The 22,592-nt window shown below is 30.4% G+C and overlaps 1 pseudogene; it reads right to left on the bottom strand.

The window, feature by feature from the left end:
* Positions 1-999: 999 nt before the first annotated feature.
* LOC120174464 lies at positions 1,000-20,734 on the bottom strand (annotated as a pseudogene).
* Positions 20,735-22,592: the final 1,858 nt, after the last annotated feature.

The raw sequence follows: 22,592 nt of genomic DNA, 5'->3' as shown, positions 1-22,592 counted from the left end.
TCAACACGAGCATGCTTTATGGATCATATCCAAATGCCCTTATATAGAAATACGACGGACACTAGTTGAGGACAAGGGAAGATTAGGAGAAACACAACCGACATAAGTATTACCACATCAACAATCAACCTATATGGTCTTTTTATCAGTTTAATCCGAGCTTTTGTCGGTTGAACCTATATGCTTTAACCATGGCATGCATCTTGGAAGAGCGAACAAGGAGTAAAACATTATTGCCAACAACTAAATGCTAATTCATGTTCAAAACAAACAACTCACCAGTAATAATATGCATCAAATCATAATCCCTTAGGGTGCGTTTGGTTCACGAAATATAAGATTACCAGTGGGAATGTAAGATTACCAGTGGGAATGTAAGATTACCAGTGAATAGGATTACTGGGAATGTTGTATTTTGTGTTTGTTTGGTTTAGTAGGAATGTAAGATTACCGTGTTTGGTTAAAGGAATAAAAGATTATTGGAATGTATATTTGATCAAATTGTCCTTATTATATATTTGTTTTTTAACAAGTTGGAAAATATTTATATATTTTCTTTAAAAAAATTTAAATTCATAAAACTTATATAATTTTTTTACAAAATTGAAAATATAAAAAGGTTTAATGAAAGGGTAAAATTTTATTTTAACCCCCTGAACTTCATATAAAATTTTAATTATAGATTTTTTTTGTAAATCTAAAATAGTTTAAGGATAAATTTGTAATTTAATATTCGTAGAATTTTTAATATTCAATTACAGAAAAATAATATTTTTGAAAGAAAAAAAATTAAGGGTATTTTAGTCCAAAACGCCGGTAATTCAACAATACCTAAGGAAAGAGAGCTAATGACATTCCCGGAAATATACCCTAAAAATCAACTATTGGTAATCTTAAATTACCGGAAATGAGATTCTCAGCTAACCAAACTGGAGAATGTGGATTTCATTCCCATAGAAATCCCGCATTCCCCCATCCAAACGCCCCCTTAAAGAATTTTAACTGAAACAAAGTAGAGTTAAGTAAAGGTTTCTTTATCTCATCTTTTAGCTCTTTGATGACTGCTTTTCCTTGGCTTTATGAATTTTCAAAACCTTCTTCACTATCTTCTGTTCTTCAACCAAAAAGGCCCTAACGATCCTGTAAAAAAACATCAGAAATTCGACAAATTATTCATCAGTACAAAAGAAAAGCAAAATTGCTTCAGGTGTGAATTGGATATCAAAATTAATAAATTTCTCAAAGCGCACCTTTCCCTGACCGCACTACCAGATAACACACCACCATAGGCACGGTTCACAGTTCTCCTGTTCCTAGGTAGCCTAGACCTCTTGTATTCCGCAGGTCTCAAATGAGGAATCTGCACAGAAAAAGAATTTTGAATAAGTCGGAAAAACTCATTACTACATGAAGTAGTCAGTCAACTAGCACAATCAACACAATTATAAGCAATAGTTAAGTTTAACAAAGCCGAAAAGAATCTAGCACCCTGGAAACAATCGAAACAAACCATTCCGAAAGGAATGGGAAAAACCAAGTTTTAATCCCAAAACATTCCCATTGTTCGGAAACACACCACACCATTTAACTGAGAATAGCCCTCTAGAAATATAAAATTGGAGCAGTAATGCAGTATGCTTTTACAGTATGACAGTGAACTAGAATTGAACAAAAATATTAAGTTCATGAACAAGGAACATGATTGTTGCATATCTGAGAATTAAAACAATCTATATGACAAAAACAAACTACAAATTTAAAAATTGTTTTCAGCACTCAATTTTACCTAACTTTGATTAGAGTCTCACGGTGGGCAATTTTACCTAACTGATGACCAAAAACCCTCTTACCCCTCACCGAAATCGATCGTCGATCGACGTGTAGAAACCGTCGAAGCTTCACCGTCTTCAACCCCACCCACTTAATTTTCCTTTGATTCCCGTCGATTTAGCCACCCATTCGTCTCACCACCACCGAAGCTATGCTCGCCGTCCCCGAGCGCTTGTAACCCATCCCGTGGGTCATAGCTTTACCGTAGTTTTCGTCGTCGCCATATTGGGTAAGCTCGATTTTAATATTTTCGGTGTTTTGGTGAATTTTGTCATGATTTTGGATGAATATAACATTAATCTGAGAGTGTAGGTGATCGGGGAAGGATCAATCGTTTGAAATGACCCCCGTCCATTCCGCACGCGTCGGCAGTACGCGTGGGACTCCTCCGTCGGTCCAAGAGCCATATGGAATCGGCCCAATCAGACTAAACTGGGTCAAACTGAGTCAACTCATTAACTTTGACTAACAGTTGACTTGACTATTAACTTTGACCACTGTTGACTTTGACCAAAAAGTCAAATTTTCAAAAAAGTAATATTTTATGTTTTTCGATGTCCTGAGTTCGAATCTGAAATTCATTTTTCCAAATTCGAACTCGGTGAGCTTTTTTCGGCATTTATCTCCCGATTCAATACGAATTTTCACGTTTTAGTTTCGTTTCTAATGTAATTGGTTTTAACATGTATCCGAGATATTATGGGACGTGTAATTAAAGTTCGAGGGCGATCAAATGGAGTTTAATTGGTTAACCGATGTGGCTCGTAAATCAAGGTAATACTCTACTACCTTTTGTATGCTTTTTGGAACTCATTGATAATTGATAAATGCATGAATGAAAATGATTGGTCAATTAAGTGTATTTAATTATCATTTTTACTTAAATTGAATAAGGAATAAAGGCATAACATTGTATGAGACTCGGACATCTCGCAAAAGAAATTGGTAGATCGATCGAAAAATAATTCTAAGTTCAGGGATTAGTTAGTAAATAAATTGACCTCAAGATCCAAAATTCTTATTAATTTCTTTAAAGGTTAAATGCAGGGAATTCTTCGTTAAGAAATTACAAAAATAGCTCTATGGAGTAAAATTACAAAAATGCCCTTGTATTGTAAAAAGACCAAGATTGCCTTGCAGGTGAAAAATAACCCACAAAGGACATACTTGACCAATTACCAGAAAAAGTGCATATGTTTGGATTGAAAAGAATTACTGAAATGTCATCGAGCTGCGAAATAACTAAAATAACCTCCGATATTCAAATGATTGAAATACCCCTGAACCCCAAAAGAATTGAAATACCTTTAACTCTAAGATGATCGAAGTAACCTCAAGTGTTGAAGTGACCTAAATATCCTAACGACTTGGAATAAGTGAATGTCTTTGGATAAATTCTAGAAACACCAATAAACTTATGTTGCATCATCCTTAAAGGTTATGGAGCATAACTCAAGCATATTGAGTATTCTTGATACTGATACATCACAGAAATATATAATACCATCGAATACCTGATCGTCTCCTCTAGTTTTGTTCAGTGGTGATTCTGAAAGTGATCAGTTCGACCAGTGCAATCAATATTAAGAAGTGATTATTCGTGAAGTATATCAGTCCAGATTATTGACTAGTTTTACAAGGTGGAGATCGATTAGTACGATTTGACTCGAAATCATGATAATTGGATATAAATCAAGAATAATGCAAACTATCGTTTTACCCCTATTGGATTAAGTTACTAAGAATCCATCAAAAATTAAAATGTCTGAAATACCTCTATTTGCCTGAAAAATGAAAACACTCATGTTATATCTAGATCTTCAATAATTCTGATGTAAAGGTTCCTGAGTACCTTTTTAATACACTCGAATCTTAAATGATTTTTGAAATATCAATTTCTATATGTTGATTAGATATGCTAATGAACGAACCATTTTTATAGGGACCTCGATTCTGAATTTTGTCCAATCTACAGAAGTTATACGTTTTTCCTTCCAGATAACGATCAATTGCCTCCGAAAAATAACTGAATCTTCTGGTGTGTTCCCTATATGCTACCTGACCGTTTTATTTGTATTGAAATTATAAATTGATATATGGTTGATTTACGATTGTTTTTACTGATTGATATAATGATTTATCGGTTACTTGTTTTACTATAAAAATGAAATATGCCTGAAGTATGGATCATGGAACTACTGATTACTACTTGAATTGTTTTATTGAGACACTATATGGGTAGGCTGGAGTATGGAGGTTCAGCTCTAGTCAAGCTGGTAATTCCTTACGGACCTAAGGTAACCTTTGGGTAGACACTAAGGCCCCAAGGCGCTCCTTTAATATGGGGAATGTATTTTGGTATACGGGTGGAGAGCATTTATGTGATTTAAAAAACTACATTATCATTTTTACAACGTTCTACTGGATCATGCTTTTGATATTAAAGTTATTGCTCAATATGAATTCTACTAGATATTATATGGGTACGAGTCTGGAGTACGGAGGTTTAGCTCTGATTAAGCTGGTAAATCCTTACGGACCTAAGGAGACCCTTGGGTAGGCCAATAGGCCCCCATGTACTCTCCCTTAGGGTGGCTCATTTGATGTGTGCTTAGGGTAAGTCCTTATGGATGCTGTTATGGAGACTGCATATGGAGAAATCGGGTAGAGGGTATTACAGTGATTTTAAAACATGTTTTACTGAAATAAACTACTATTGTTTTTAAACTCTGATTACATTTATTCTGGTTTGGAGGGAACATACTAAAATCTTCATCTCAATTTCCTAAGTCTCTCTCTGAATATTTCCTTCAGATTTTGATTTCCTGACTGTTACCTGAAGAAATGATTAATGAAATCTGAGCTCGTCGATAGAACTTGATGATTGTATAGTTAAGAAAATTCATGCTTTACTTATACCTGATCGCATATTACATTCATTTGGTAGTTCTGTATTACTGAGCTTTCCAAAGCTCACTCTTTGCTCACCATTTCAGGTTAAAAGAATCGATCCAGTGCAACTAACAACTTCAGTATTGGGAGTTCTTTTGGCTTTGCTTGCAGAGTACGGTACAATGTGTAATTAGGGGGCATGTAGATCACATTTGATTTTTTTATATACTGAGTCTGGAACTTGTATGATTTTAATTCGGTTTGTAATATATGAATGGTTTTCTGGGCTTGTATTTTATTTATAAATTGTTTTATGATTTTACACGTTTTAACAAAAAAATTTAAATTTTTTCTGAATTTTTACTGTGGGTCACTCCGATGACCCTAATGTGACACCTCGGATCGGTTAACATCAGTCTGAGGGTGTTACACAAATACACTCAAAATATAATACGAATTGAAAATGTATCAAAATAAAAAATATAAGATACGATTGACACTTGACAAAATACACAAACAATACAAGAATACACGAATTGTTGGATCTAATTATAAATTTTCAGAACTCGAAGCAATTCCTCCAAAAGATAACAACCCATCAATTCAAAACTTATTACAAGTCTAAGAGCATAATTTTTCTTTTTCCTTACACACCATTTTTTTAACATCCATACAGGTATATTTAAGATGATATAGCAGAAGCAAAAAAAATTGTAAAAGAAACATACCCCTTGGATCCGTTTGCCGGTAACGGGTCATTTTGGTCGCTAGCTCTCTTCTTAGTTGTCATGTAGACAAGTTTCCCACATTCGAAATTAAACCATTGTCAACAGAAAGGAAATGAATACATCGCTATATAAATAAACCATTGAAGGAGTATCAATTTACCGGGAGTTTTGGCGACCCGCTGCTGGTTAGACTTGGTGGCGTAGCAATGGCGCGTCCAGTACGTAAGCCGCTGAACCGTTTTTCTTCGTCAGCTTCGGTACTCTCTCTCTCTCTCTGGATGGAAGCGGAGACCGAAAGGGTTTTTGTTTCGGTGAAAATAGCAAATTAAAGCTTTGGGATTGAATGACAATTGATGCACTAAATTCTAGCTACTTTATTACTAGAACTCCGTAAAAAAAAAGTAAAATACAAATCTTTCAGAAAAAATATTTTATATTAAAAATAAAATAATTTGAAAAAAGCAATATAGTTGAACTCATTCAGCGAATTCAATAATTAAAAAAATACTATTTTTTAGAAAAAATTGATTCAAACGTTTACGTTTACGGTAGGTATATATAGTAACGAATAAGCAAACTAAGCTAAGGACATAATTCTTGTGCAAGGCACTCGTCATGTATCATGGCAAGCATCGCATCCAATAGCTGAGTGAATTCGTGCAACCCAATGAAAGTTTGCATGCAAATTTAACTATTGACGTGCAACTCTATTTCCTTCCCACAACACCTTAACAATAGATACTTGTGAACCCTGAATTAATAAAGCAGCAATATGTTACAGGAAAGTGAGCTGCCCCTCTCACAAATTGACAACCAAAGAGTATAAGGATATTCATACTTGAACAGCCAACACAAGCAAATCCTTAATTAGTTGTGAACAACTAGGTATGACCTGGATTCATCAACATGCACATGTGACCCGCAATTCAATTTGCAACCATTTAACCTATCTTTGGATGTAACAGGCCATGCTTATGCAATAAATGAGATTTTATCATTTTTGAAACTTTATTGTAGATTTATATTTTTCGAATTTTCTTTCACTGCTAATTTAGGGGACTTGTTTCTCTAAGGTGGTATTTTTGAAAAAAAAAGTTACTGTATTTTTTTTGTTAATTTTCTGAAATAATAAGTGAATAGTCCATGACTAATGTCTATAGGCACTTATTAAGCGGGCCCTAAGTAATATGATTCATTAATGTAAAATGAGAATACATTTGAATTGATGGTTTTTCTAGAGTTCGACTGAGAAGTAAAGACCAAGTCATCACTCTTATTTCTTACAAAGTCAGGCGCCAACAAAAGGTTTAATGGTTGGTTTGGTCCCCTATAGTATATCGTTTTTCTAATTTTGATCCTTAAAGATTTTTTTGTTTTGCTAAAGATTTTTTTGGTATTTACAGTATGCTCTTGGGATGCTTTTTTGACAATGGCGTGCTCTAAATGAAAAGGAAAGTCAATGCTATCCTTTGTTATGAAAATTGCGTTGAACGCACTGGTTTACTTGCTTTGGGAAGAAAGGTGCAGAAGGCAGTTTCAAGGGAGAACAAGGACAGCCACTGACTTGCTAAAGATCATCAAAGAAATTGTATGTATTCAACTTAAGGGTAGGAAATTCAATAGAGTAGATACTGTGACTATTACTCTTTGCAATCATTGGGGTATAGAAGATCACTGAATTTTGTATGTAATTGTTTGATTCGAACCCTGATTGTATTTTGTAGCATTTTGCTATTTGGATAATAAAAATTTGATTTATCCAAAAAAAAGGCCGCCGTCGAACAATTCTTCTCAAATAACACGTTCTCGAGCTATATATGCAAGTATATAAGTCAATGGGGTGGTTAGTAAACAATTTTTTGAAGAGTTTTTAGCTTTTTTTTTTTACATAAATAGATGATTGATAGTCAAACCCTCCATTTTTAGTGTTTGGTAAACACCTTTTTGAAAGAGTTTATTGTACAAATAAACTGAAAATGCTGGAAAATCCAGCGGTTTGGAAGAACTGATTGTAAAATAAAATGTCAAATGATATATTTGCCCTTATTACTTTCATAATTACATCCTTACAAAAAAAAAACCTCATTATTTCCATCCAAGTAGTATGTATACAAGGTTAAGAAAATATATGATTTAGTTGTATATTCTCAAACATATTTTAGTTAAGAAAATATAGCAAAAAATGAAAGTAAAAAATAAATGTAGTGTTGATATTTTATATCAGGTTAAAAGTATGTACCAATCTCACAAGGTTAATATTTGTTTATTAAAATTAAAAAATATATTCAAAATTTTAGAAAATATTCACTAATTTTCTTAAGGAACTTTTAATTCATTGTCAAAAATATTTTATCCGAATAATTTCATCTAAATAAAGATTAAAGTATTATAAAACATATATGTACTTAACAACTAAATGTATCATACCTTTATTTATCATTTTACTCATATCAACTATCAGTTAAATTTTACCAAATACTTTTATATAAACAGTTAATCAAATTAATTAATCAAATCAATTGGTCAAATCAACTACTGAAATCACTTACTAACTATCAGTTTTTGCCAAACACCCCCATGTATTCGCATCCTTCCTTATAAAAATAAGCCGAACCTCTCAATCTTGTTCGATAAATGTTCTAACATAACATCCCAATTTAGTGTCACCGGTAAAACGGTTCAATCCTTTCTCACTTAAAAACCAATCGAATCTTTCAGCCAATTAAAACATGCCATATAGCTTCTTTTATATGCTTAGGTTAATGCTTGATTTGGCCCCTCGAGTATATTGCTTTTCCACTTTACTCCTAAAAGCTTGTTATTAAGATTTATTAGTTAGGTTTTAAAATATTCGGGTTTTGATATGCATTAATGTATGACATTACTAAAGTGATTGAGGTTGAAGAAATGAAGAAATTATGTGAAGTTGTCTCAATGCCTACATGTATATTTTACGGAAGACGCTTTATGGATGGATGTGTCTCTACGCTAAATGTGTTATGGAGGACCTTGACATTTTAGTAAATAGATATATTTTGCAGAGGATTCTAAAAACTTTAATGAAACATTAAAGACAACAATTATGTTCTGTTTTTATAAATTTATCTATGTCCATAGTTTGGATGTATTATTATCTTAATTTTCATAAAAATTAAGTATGCAATTTTTTAAATTATGTGGAGTTGTTTCCATACATACACATATATTATGTGGAGGATTCTTAACCATTTGTTGGGGGTAATAGAGGAATCGACAACATCTAAATGCTACGTGAAAGTCGAGGACAAATTTATATAACCTTAGCGGAGGCTTTTCAACTCTTTTTAGTTAGTGGAGAGATCACGATATAATCTCTTAAGCTAGGTTGGGATGGAGGCATCTCCATGCTTTGAACTAAAAAAGAGGTAACTCGATGTCATTAGAGGAATTTGGTTGATAGGCGAGGCATCTTGTCCTTGATAAAAGCAATGAGAAAGTTTCAGTTTTTCATTTGTTGGGGCGAATACATCTCGACACTCGTAATAGAAATTGAGAGAATCATATTATTGGAGCAGAGGTATCTTAACAATCTTTGGAGAATTTGTTAAGTTATAGTGTGAGGAAACTCCTCCCCGATAATATACATCAAAATATGCTGAGATATCTCAACGTTTTATGGGTGGAGTCATCTCAACGTCATGTAAGCGACAATAGAGAGACTCGTATTGTTATAACAAAGGTATCTCAACTCTTTTGATCAGTATAAAGAAGATATAAAAAAGGAACATAGGTATTCCAATGCTCTCGGTCAATAGAGAAGGCAACCCATACTCCAATGGTGCTACAAGCATAGTGGAGGCATTTCCATGCTCTCAAAGAAAACATTACAAGTTTAGTTGGGGAATCTTCCCCTCGATAGTTTGGGCGATTATCATAGTCGATCATTTAACGGTGAGAGATTGGTCTGTAGATGATGAATCATGTTTGTTATCTTCGTAAAGAAAGAGAGGAAGTAGAAGTCAAAGTCGAAGATCCCGCTCTTAGTCTTAGCTGAGGGGTTTTATAATAAGTAACTCTTAATGTTGATATCAGATGTAAGGTCATAATGATTACTTGTAGGTTGTTAAGTCGAATAGATATGACTGTTTGACAATATATTTGACAATTACAAATCACGCAGACACATTAGAGGTTATGTCAAAATATTGAGGTTGATTGAAGGATGTGAGTCTATAGAGTATTTAATTAGGGGAGGAATTGCTTGTACTGCACAAATCAAGTTGCAATCACATTCCCCCATAGATATATATATCTTCTAATCAACCAAGATCCTTTGATATGATCTCTGAAAAATCACATAATCTATGATAACTAAATCTAATGGCATGCGACTATACTCATTCGTCCTACCAACCTACAAGAAGTCACCATGATCCTATACCTAACATTAACACCATGGGTTACTATAAAAAACCTCAGACAAAACTAAGAACGGATCTTTGACTTCCACTTCTTCTCTCTTTTTCTATGGAGACAGATGACACAATTTATTATCTACAGACAAATCTTATGTGTTAAATAATTGATTGTAACTCTCTGTTTAAATCACAAGAAAAATCGTATACGATCACCATAAGTCAAATGTTATCATTAATAAATTAATATATAATTTTATATTTTCATTAGGAATAAAGTATAAATATAACATAAGCTGTTAAATACCTTGAAATTTTAGTTACAAATATAACATGCATTCTAATTTTGTCATGTTTATCGAAGGTTTGACTGTTGCAATCTAAAAGCCAACTAAAAGTAATGATATGATCAGATACTGATAGACATAGTCATGCGTCAACACCTCACACTCTCCCCCCAGATTAAACCGCATTCATTTATTTGTCGGCCAAGTGGGACCCTTTCTACTTCGACACATGTCGACCAGTGATATGGGCTTCAGACTTTCAGGCTACGTAATCTGATCTGCAGGCCAAATTGATTTGGTCTTAATAATATTTAAAAATGAGATATTTTTAACCAGATTAGTATTAATTAATTTAACGAGATAAAATATTTTTTAATTATATAATATTATTATAAGATAAATACTTTTAAATCTTTTTAATTATTGATTACTTACGTGTATTTTTAGATGCATTTGTTTAAATTTAAATTTTTTAGAAAAAAAAATAATTATTATTTTAACTCCAAAGTCACTTGATAGATTCTAACGAGATAGAATATTAAGTTTTTAAGTAAGGTCGTATATAAAAACATTAGGGTTATAAATGAAGAAAATTAGATGGGGAGTGTCATTCCATAATAAATTTTCATAATATTTAATTTAAACTATTAGATCAATGAATCAAAATAATAATTATTATATTTAAAAAAAAAAGATATTTTCAATGTTTGACAAGTATTCTCACTTAGAAAATAAAATCAAACGGATGAAAAAAAAAATAATCATAAGAATATTTATATATTTATCAAGATTTATTATTGTTATATATTTTAGGTGCTATTTATAATAAAGAGAAAATCCATTTACAGTCTATAAATTTTACATTTACTTTAAAAATCTTTTCATTTTTTTCTCCCGGTTCAAAGGCTTTGCCTTGATTAATCCGGATAGATTCGCGTCGCACATCTGATTTTGGTGGGTGAGTCTCTTAGTAAGAATTTTCTACATAAAAAATGACTCGAACTTGAGACATTATTTAAACGATATCGAGCTGCTTACCACATGAATCAACTCATATTAATAAAATCTTTTCAGTTTTTCTAATTATGTATCTCACACATATGTTTACATTCACATCTATTTATATTATTCTAATAATCTTTTTTATAGTTTGAGTGATTATAAGATAATATTTCTTTAAATTTTTTAGTATAAAAAATGCATATTCGGCTTCCAAATATAATTGCTTGAACCAGACTATATCATCAAAATAGATAATATAAAGTTTTCTTTTAAACAGTCAGAGATGATTATAATATAGTGGATATTCAAAATTTTCTTTAACCTGTTAATAATGTACATATCCTATAAATGTAATTCCTTAAACTCGAGATCTTTAAAGAAAATAATACATTATTTTACCATTGAATACACTTTATGAATAAAAATATCTTTATAACCTCACTTTAGAAATAAAAGGAGATAAATTAAATAACAAAAACAGCTCAATACCAAACCCATTCGTAAACATTTAATACAAATGAAATCTCCTTCAACATTATTGTTTGAATTTACTCTTCCTTAAATGTAAAAAATCGCACGTTGCTCCATGTGGTACCATGCAAGTGTCACTTAGAGCCATGTCAATGGAATTTGGTACCCATAATGCCACGTGTGCTATCTTTATTTAGGACATCTGGTATATGATTTTTTATTACACTTGAAATCCATTAAGTGTTTTCTTGATAAAAAAAATATTATACGATATTTTAAATTTAAATAATTGTATTTATAGGATGTATAAATATTATCAATTAATTAAAAAAATTATATATGTATATTATCTTAGAATCATTCGAGACTATTAATTAATTATACTTTTAAGTTTGATCTAATGCTTTGCTTTAGGTGTCTAACTATTGAAATTGATCATTGCAAAAACGATTTATCTAGATTGGATCGCCACTCTACTCATTCAATAGCTTTTGAACTAAACTAGTATTAAATTAGCTTTATAATTTATATTTTCCTCAAATTTTAATTTATCATTTCGTTAAACACTAAAAAATGACTAAAAAATTATGTAATTATTGTGTTATGTCAAGATATTAGCAAAATTGATTTACGGGTTAAAAGTAATATAAAATAATCAAAATTATCAGTTTAAAGATGAATCACCTACCAACGACACAAGTCAATAACAAGTGATCTTATAGTTAGGAGTCAGTATTTGATAGATTCGAGTTAAAAAAGTTTGAGTTAATCAAATTGATGAGTCTTACCTTATAACTTAAATTTTATTTAGAATTTTTTCAAGTCGAGTTAATGAAATTCAAGATGTTTGAGTTTCTGTTTTAATTTAATTATAAATATTTATAATGTTGTGATACTAATTGATTATAATTTGAACGGCTTTCTATAGTCATATATGTTATACATATATTTCTTCATATTTTCTATATGTGATATATATATCATGTAGAGTTCAGGAATTCGACTCAAATTTAAAAATCAATCTACTTAAAATTTTTGATTTATTCAAACCCTATTTTATAACTTAAACGTCATTTAAAATTTTTAAGTAGAGTAAAAAATTTTAGCTTCGAATCAAGTAAAAAAGATTTAGTTTTTTTAAGTCTGAATTTTGTTTATCCCTACTTATATTATTTTTTTTATTAGTCTAAGTTGAATAGAATGTAATATATGTTTAAAGACATACTCAAAGGTAGGGCTAGGACAACGCAATATGCGCGACGGAACAAGGCCCTGGAATAATAAGGCCCAAAAAAAATAGATTTATTAATATTGTTACAATAAAAAAACAAAGTATTATGGATCAGTAGTAAATATTTTGGGCCCAAAACCACATAACCTACGATTAAATCTTGTTGAAGTCATATGTGAAATACCAATAATTAGGATTGTGCTACAGCTGTAAAGATTACCTCATTTTTTTTAGTTAATATAGTCATCTTTAAAAAAATTGAGATTTAAGGGCCTCTTTTTAAGAATTTGCATAGGGCCTCTAACATCCTAACCTCGACCCTAGACATACTCTCAACTATTTGACATTGAAAACTCATACTCTTATGTATGTTATTATGTGGTGCTCGAAACCGAAACCTTAAAAATTAACAATAATTCCTTAATCACTAAAATCATTTAATTCGTGTTTGTTTATCCCTACTTATATTCTCAAACATTCATAAAACTAGACATAAACACACATGGGTATAGTAAAGTCTTTCCTTTGTTTCATCTTCTGCTATCAGTTTAAGCTCTTTGTTTTGTGCAAGACAATACATATCCTATAAAGGTCTTTTAGGTTTGTTAGTTGTTTTCACACACAATTCCAAGGAGATCTGGTTGTTGATTTCTTTGCCTTTGTTTGTTTTCTTTAATTTCCTAGTTTTTATTTTTCTTTCCAAATTTACAAGAAATTAAAATGTATAGTAATCAAATTATTTCAAAGACTCAGCATACTAGATTTGAAAGAGGTGTTCATGCTATATAAATTCATTTACTCTAATTTTCAATTTGTTATGCAATTTTTAAGAGAACTAAGCACTTCCCACAATTTACTATTATTGAGTCGATTATTATTATTTAGGCATAATTAGTTATGATAAATAACCCATATTCTTAATATAAAAAAAGAAGACTAATAACGCCTCATTTAATAAAAATAAAAAATCACCATCAATACTATTATTGAATCCACACCTTTTAACTTGTTGCTTACCATTTTCATATTACTTCCTACAATGGAAGTTGCTGCTCTCGAGCAACATTATATGTAAAATACGTAATGATAAAAATACCTCTAACATTCAATTAAACAATCGCTTTTGATTTTTATTTTTAAGAGCATTTTGACTCATAACATTTTATTATAAGGTTAAAAGATTAATAACGTTTGATTAAATATTTTGGTCTCTAATATTTTATTTTAAGATAAAAAACACTTTATATCTATATATTATTCTATCTACTTTGAATTCTTATATTGTTTAAATTTTATTTTTATGATATAAAAAACAATATGATGTGTGTGTTTTGTCATCAAAACAACAAATATTTCCGAACTAAGATGTATGGGCTTTGATTAATATATATTTTCTTTTTGAATTTTTCATCAGTTTCAAATGCATGAACTTGAAGGTCCTGCATATCATTTATAGGGATGGGCATTGATATGAACCTGACGAGTTTCAACCCGATCTATTTCGATTGGGTCTTAAAAAAATCAGAGTCGGATCGGGTTCAGGTTTATGGTGAAAAATATCTGACTCGAATCTATCTAAAAAAATATAATTTTACCTTATATATTTATGAATAATTATAATAATATCTCTCTATATATAATTTTTTTAATTAAGTCACTATTTTTTTAATAAAAATAATATTTTATTATTATTTCAGATCGGATCGAATTTCTAAGTTATATATTGGGCCGAATTCGGATCGAGTGAACTCTTATTTTGGTCGGATCAAGTATTGGGTGGAGATTCTCTTATTCTCGAATCAGATCGAGTGAACAAAAAAACCAGATCTAACCAGACCCATGCTCATCGTACGGATCATATCTCACAAATGTGAAGGCAAGAAAAGACAGTAAAAGGACAGGTGGCGAGGGCTGCTAGATAGCAAAATCGGACAAATTACTCATTTCTAGAAATCTCATCTCTTGTACTCGTTCTTTGTCATGTAGTCATCTTATTATAATAATAAAAAACAAAACAAAGCAAATCCTATTAATAATAATTTTGAAATATTTTGATGAATTTATTTTATTAATTTTATTCAATTTATTAAAAATTAATTTTTATTTAAATCACACTCACATTTCATCTTTAAAATAAAAAACCATAAACCTATTTGAAATAAAAGAATCTATTAAATGATTTTAATAAAATATTATTTTATTTGGAAGAGTAAATACGTTTACGAAATATATTATTATAATAAATACTACTTTATGATTGCTAGCATAGGCATGTGACATGGGGAGGGTCGATTTCAGCCACCCCGCTCAATAAATACTCACTCTTTTAAGTAAGAAATAGTCAAAATGTAGGTTCTGAATTATTGCCCCTGTTTAATAAAACAATCAATCAACAAATTTTACTTTTTATTTTTTTTTTATAATATTAGAAAAACCAATTAGTATCTCAAACTAATCATATATCAATTCGATAAATAAAATTATTTAAAAATATTTAAATAAATTATCAACAACAATACGATTATTATCATTCACACGTATGATTAGTGCATATGGTGGGAATACCTTTTTTTCACAATCTTTTAAAGCAGTATTCAACTATTTATTGGCTTGCATGTGTATGTATGGGCATTAAAAGATAAAATTTGAGTTAGGGCTTATGTTTATTTTCCATTTGTTCACATTCCTTTGAAATTTGAAACTTGTTTGGTTACTAATTATCACACGACGTGGCACCAAAACCCTAATTTATGTTTCTGTCGCAACTCAACTAATCTTATCGCTTGACCCAAAACCCTAAGCTTCATGTCCAGATATGTTCAGATGTCTTTATCCAAAACACTTAGGGTTGTAAACTAATCTAGTCAAGTTTGAGTATTGCTGAGCTCGACTCGACTCAAAAGTTTTAAAATAGAGTTCGACTCGGCTCGAAAACTCGTGAGCCTAAAATTTTTAAGCTCGACTTGAACTCGATACCATGAATTGAAGCTCGAAAATGATTGAAATAAACAAAATAAACTTAACTCAGCTGAAGCTCAATCTCGAACTTGAAAACTTTATAATGCATTTTAAAAAAAATCAACACATAAATGTTAATATTATTAATAATTTACTTTTTTTAAATTAAATTGTAATATATTATTTTTTCGAATAGTTTGTGAACTTTTCGAGTAGAATATCAAATAGTCGTTTTGGCTTGTTAAGAACTTAAGTTGAGTCCATTTGAGTCGAACGTTTATTGAGCTTTGATCGAGTCAAGCTCGAGTAACTCATGATCTATCTCGTCTTATTTACAACCTTACCTATATATATATATATATATATATATGTTATAATTGAATTCGTCAAGTATATTTAATGGTTAAGGAGAGTATTGTTCTCATTATAGTTGAACTCATTGAGCTTGAATAGTTTGACACATCAAGTAGCTTATTTTGGCTTGTTAAGAACTCAAGTTGAGTCTATCCGAGTCGAATGGACACAAGATATAGAGGCAACATATCAACGATAACTTCATGTATCATCTTTTATTATAAGGTTTATATATATTAATCTATATGTTAAGATTATTTCATTATCATTTTAGATTTTTTCCAATTTGATAATTTCTATTTCGATCCAAAATTATTAATCTTACCTTATTAATGCTAAGAATATAGAGTTAATTCCACGTAAGAGAGGAAAAGAAAGTAGCGACGGTTTATATATTTTCTCTTTCTTTCTTTTTATAGTATTGATGGACATGCTCTTTCACGTATGTATAGCCATAATCGGTCTACACTTATGTAGTGATTGATTTTATTATGAAATTATAATTGAATTTAATAGGATATCTATGACCGTTTTTAGCCCATTTTCTCAACCTATAAATAAAGAATTTTTGAGTTCATTTCAAATCTTTCAAATTAAAATTCTCTCAATAGTTCTCTTTCATTTTCCTTTACTTTAAAGTTTTCAAGAAGAGTAGTACCGTCGATTTTAACTTCAAATTTTATGTATAGGAGGATGATTTATCTGTCAACTTTTCCACTATCACTCTCAAAAATTTTGAAGGATCGTGTTAATAACAAGAAACAACACTTATTTGAATATTATGTCAATCGTGATGGTTTTACTTATAAGACAATGATTCTTCCATGACACACAATTAGTTTTATTTTATTTCATTTATCTTATTTTATCATCTGTATTGATAACTTATTTTACAATATTGTTATTATATTTTCAATACACCTTAACTAATAACTTAAGTTTTAATTAATATTTCAAAAAAAAGCTTTAACTAATAATGAACACATTGAGTGGGTGATTAAAGAGAGTGTTGTTCTCCCTTAAGGTTCTAGGTTCGAGTAGCTGTGCAGTTAAGAATAATCTTGGACATATTATTTTATAATCATTCCAGGCTATTTAAAAAATAATAATAAATATATTTATTTATTAAATAAAAATCTATATATATATATATATATATATATATATATTAATATTCAAATTATTCAAATTCAATTTAATTTAATTTCTCCTCGAATCAGATCATACAACTTGATTTTTGTAGTATGACTGCAAAAAATCTTTATAGAACAAGGAAGAACGATCTTTAATATTTCTTTATTTATAGGTAAATCATTTTTTAATTAATCACTGGTATCCGATTTATTGACTGACTAATTCAAATTAGGTACTGCAGAGGCGAGAGCGGCCCTCCCAACCCAATTTGCTCTATTCACAAGCGCCAAGATTCGAACTCATGGCCTTGCTTAAGGGATCTAGTGCCTCATCTTATTAGGCCAACTGGTTGTTGATTATAGGTAAATCATTTAAACATTGTTTTCAAATGATTTTAAATGCGATGAAAATCTTCGAAATTGATTAATTATATTATTTTTGTTTGTTTGTTTCCTTCGGAAGAGGAAAAAGGACATATGCAACTACATGCATGATAGGTAAATATCGAAAAGGGTCATAAATTGCCAGTTTCCCTTTGAAGGCAAACGTTAAGATCTCTTTTTCAAATCACTTTCCATGTATTCAATGAAAGGGCCAAAACCTTATGCAAAAACTTTACCCTTCTTTTTCATTTTTTAAAATCATTTTTAAAATTAGATCTAACCGAATAAATTTAAATAAAATACTTCATATGATTTTAATTTAACTTATTTCAATTCAATTGTCACGTAGCACCTATAACCCTCTAGACCCGACCTAGATATTATGACCAAATCTAGGCGGTTACATATCATATTCAGAAATTCTTTTCATACTTAAAAAAATTTACTATGGTCCCAAATTTATTTAAAATTTCAATTTAGTTATCGGAATAAATATTAGGAAAATTTTAAGCCCTAATTTGGGGTGTGACAACACCTCAAACTATAATTTAAACAAAAGAGACCTGCTAATTATCTCTACATATAATCAATCAAGTTAAGCATAACTAGAGACGGGTCTACATGCATCATGGAAAAGGTTCTACACTCGGTTTTTTAATTTGATGAGAGTTTCAGTCCCTATTAATTTATATCTTATTTAATTATATATTTTTATTTATAATTCTAAATGTTTAATGGATCCTTTTTTTAAGTTAAGTGACGATATTTGATCCCACATTCTTGATAATCTAATGATGATAAAAGATATTATTTCAAACATTTTTCCAAAAAAAAAAGTTTATAATTAAATTTTGTTTATGAAAAATCTTGTTGGAAGGTCCTAGGTTATCAAGATATCGATGATTCCAAGGTGTTTGTCAAATAAAAACGGCATTAATGTGGCATAAAATTAAATAAAACGAAATGATGTGTATTGCCTTCTACTTGTCTACACATTTAATTAGGGTTTTAGTCTATCAATTCGACAAATTGCTTTATCTTAGCCAATCATCTTCCGAGAGTATTTATAAGCCACTAATATATATACAAGTACGTACGTAAAAATTTATGTTAGAGAGCGAACCTCTAATATTTTAAGGTAGAATAAACTTATAAAATTTTAAATGAACGAAAATAGATTATCAATAGAAAATACAAAGAAAATATCTAAAATATATGTTAATTTAAAATTCTCAAGATACGATTGATCCCATCTGCTCCTCTTCGATCCATCTCTATATGCACTTCCTTTGTTTTGAATTTTCTTCATATTCATTATTTTTATTAGATATATTTATTGTCCAAGTAGAAATAAATTAATGATTAAAAACGAGAAAAAATATATTTTATTTTCAAGTTGGGTTATCCATGCATTCAATCTCGTACATGCATGAGTTTTGGTAAATTCATCTTATTTGTTAAAAAAAATTAGCTGGCCCTTATTCCCATATGTAATGGGGTAAGGGGGAGGTAGTATAGTAGGCTGCCCCCAACGCCAGGTTGAGAGCAGCTTCCGTAGGAGACCTCCAAATTATGAAATGCCCTACGTGAGACTCGATCCCACCACCCCTTATTCATCTTATTTGTTGAATTCAAATTAAAAACTTTAAAATCATATATATGGCTCATAATTGATTATTAACAACTTTTTTGGCCATTAGTTAATGATATAGATTTTTCATAATATAGACGTTGATTGCTTGAGAACGACTATGAATAAGCAGCCTCTAGTGACTATGTAATACTATGTTTTCATGTACTATGTAATTTTATGCATTATATTTTAATCATATAATGATATAACTAATTAAATTATTAGTAAGGGTGTTAATTGAATTGAACAATTCGAAAAATTCGAGTTGACTCAATTTGAATTTGAACTCGAACTCGAATTCGACTCGTGACCTTAACGAGTCGAGTCAGGTGGGATCTAACTCGATTCGATAAGTTCACGATCTCGCTTATTTATAATTTTTTTAGGATGTTGATTGTCTTATTTTTAAGATTGATTATGTATTGTTAATCTTATTTTTCTTAAGAAATGTTGTAATATGTTAGTTTGGTGTATTTATGAATTGTCACTTTTGAGATTAGACTTTGTAATTGTTTCACTAACTATTTTGATAATTTTTGGGGTAAATTTACCAAGTTATGATCATATTAAGTTATGTATAGTATTTTTAGATTTTACATATATTAAAAAATAATATAAAAATTCTAACGAGCAACGAGTCAAATCGAGTAAGTAATTTTTTTAACGAGCACAAGTCGAGGAAAAATTTATCGAACATATCGAGTATAGAGTTGAGCATGATCCAAACAGTTTTCGAGTCAAGTCGAGCATTGTTCAGCTCGTAATCGACTCGCATAATAAGCACACATACTTATTAATAAGTAATTTTATATGTGTTTATTTGATTGAAACTTATTTTAATAATAAATAAATTTAAATGCATTTTTATTTAAACAAACTTTTAGAACTAAAGTCATTTTTACTCCATCATTCATTTTCTCTTTAATAAATGAGTAGGGCATGCAAATTAAGTTATTTTATTTGTTTCCTTCATTTCAAATTAAGTTATTAAATTAAACCAATTCACAACATGTTATTACTTTAAAGGGTCATAATTGCCTTTTTTGATATTTTATCATTTTTTTAATCTAAATCACTAATTTTATTAAAAATAGAAAGTATTTAAAATTAAAATTAATATTTACAATCATAGTCGTATATTAAATTCATAATTATGGTATTTTCTTATAATCATTGACACGAGAAATTAGCCACTTGAGATCATACAAGAAAATTGTTAAAATTTCAACTAAAAAACTCGAACAAAAGATAATTGCGAACCTATTAGACTATATTGACAAACGAACCACAAAAGGAGAATAAACTATTAAAAGACCACCGACTAACCGCAAATCAGAGTCGAGTGACGTGAGAAAATTATCCACGAATGCAAACCTCATAAACAAAATCCGAAGATTCAAAACAGAGAAGATCAACAATATAACAAACAAATGCCATCTTAATCGGTCAAGACGACGACAAATCTAATCCTGAGAGAAAGATAAATGAAAAAACTATCAAACGATCGATAAAGAAGACTGAAAGCGTACCAAAAGGTCATACATCACACCGTTTGTGATCTAATGGTGAAGTGACAAAAGCAGAAGCAACCAAATTTGAGTGATCAAATTATAAATGCTTGAAGTTTAGTACTCAAAACATGAATAAGATTAAAGTTGAGTGCTGAAATTTGTAGTTTACCCGTATATTATTATTCATTTCCACTGTTAAAAAGCTTTAACAAGTTACTAAAAATAACCAATTGGGATAAAAGCTGGCCTACTAAATTTTAGCAAAGTAAATTTTCTTTTATTGTAATTACTTTTAAATTTTAAAAAATGAAATCAATGCCATTATCTCCATGAAAAGTACAACTCTACGATAATGGGTAACAAGCAAAATTTAATTTGATTAATTACAACCGAATATTAATGCATATGCACATTATGAATGCTGGTTAAACATAAAAGGTAGACTTTAAATTTTGTATATCCGTACTATTTAATTATATTTTATAATATAAATGTATCTACAATATTAATACAACTTTTTATTGAATAGTCTCACAGGTTAATCCAACCTCAAATCGATGAAAAATATTCTAATATTCTTATTTGTTTTAATAGTACGAGGTGATTACAATATAATATATGTTCAAAATCTTTCTTAAACATTAACGATGCACACACACTTTGCAAATGCAATTATTCGAACCCAAAATTCTAGAAAATATGGATAATTACTTGAACAATACATGTTCAAAATCTTTCTTAAAAATTAACGAGCCACATTCACTAGAATATATTTGAACAATATACATGCATGATAAATCTTAAATTATGAATGTGCATAATACCCATTTTCTCTATAATTTTTAATCATCTCTTTATTTTAATCAAAAAAAATTCCTAGTTTAACTTAACTCGAGATGATAGTATAATTATCCTTATATATTTAGGATAATTTCTACAATACCTATTGTTGACGAAAACGGGTAAAGAAAACGAAAGAACACGAGAATTTTACGAGGTTCGGCAATGTGCTTACGTCCTCGGTGCCTAGGCGGCGCTAGAAGTTTTATTCAATGATATTTTAGGTCTAGGTTACATCTCTATTTATAATAGAAAACCCTGGTACATAATTACAAAATCAACCCTGTACCGTACCGCGGGGGCTGCGCCCCCACACCCCCAACCCACATAATTCGTAACCCCACAACGAGACTTTTTATGAGCCATACATAACAAATCTCCACCTTGGCGAATATCCTGCCCCTTGGAAACTTCAATGTGGGTTGGGTTACCTTGCTTCTTTAACAACTCGAAACATTCAACAAGTCCAAGCAATGCTTGAACTTGTCTTTCGTAACTGGCTTGGTGAACATATCAGCGGCATTCTCATCAGTATGTACCTTCTGAAACAAAACCTCTCCAGATGCAACCAACTCTCTGATCTTGTGGAACCTTACATCAATATGTTTAGTTCTAGCACGATACACCTGATTCTTAGCCAAGTGAATAGCACTTTGATTATCACAAAGCAACTGAACTCCACCTTGTTGAACAGCCAACTCCTTCACTAAACCAGTAAGCCATAAAGCTTCTTTTGCAGCTTCAGCCGCTGCCATGTATTCAGCTTCAGTTGTAGATAGTGCCACGACATATTGAACAGTAGACTTCCAGCAAATAGGCCCTCCACCAGAGTAAACACATACCCTGTCGTAGATCTTCTATTATCCAAGTCACCTGCATAATCTGAATCCACATATCCTACAACCAAGGATTATCCCGCTGACTCCCAAAAACAATTCCATGTC

The sequence above is a fragment of the Hibiscus syriacus genome, unplaced genomic scaffold, assembly GCF_006381635.1.
Source record: "Hibiscus syriacus cultivar Baekdansim isolate YM2019G1 unplaced genomic scaffold, ASM638163v2 tig00112107_pilon, whole genome shotgun sequence".
Lineage (NCBI taxonomy): Eukaryota > Viridiplantae > Streptophyta > Magnoliopsida > Malvales > Malvaceae > Hibiscus > Hibiscus syriacus.
This window is presented reverse-complemented; position numbering and strand designations above follow the sequence as displayed.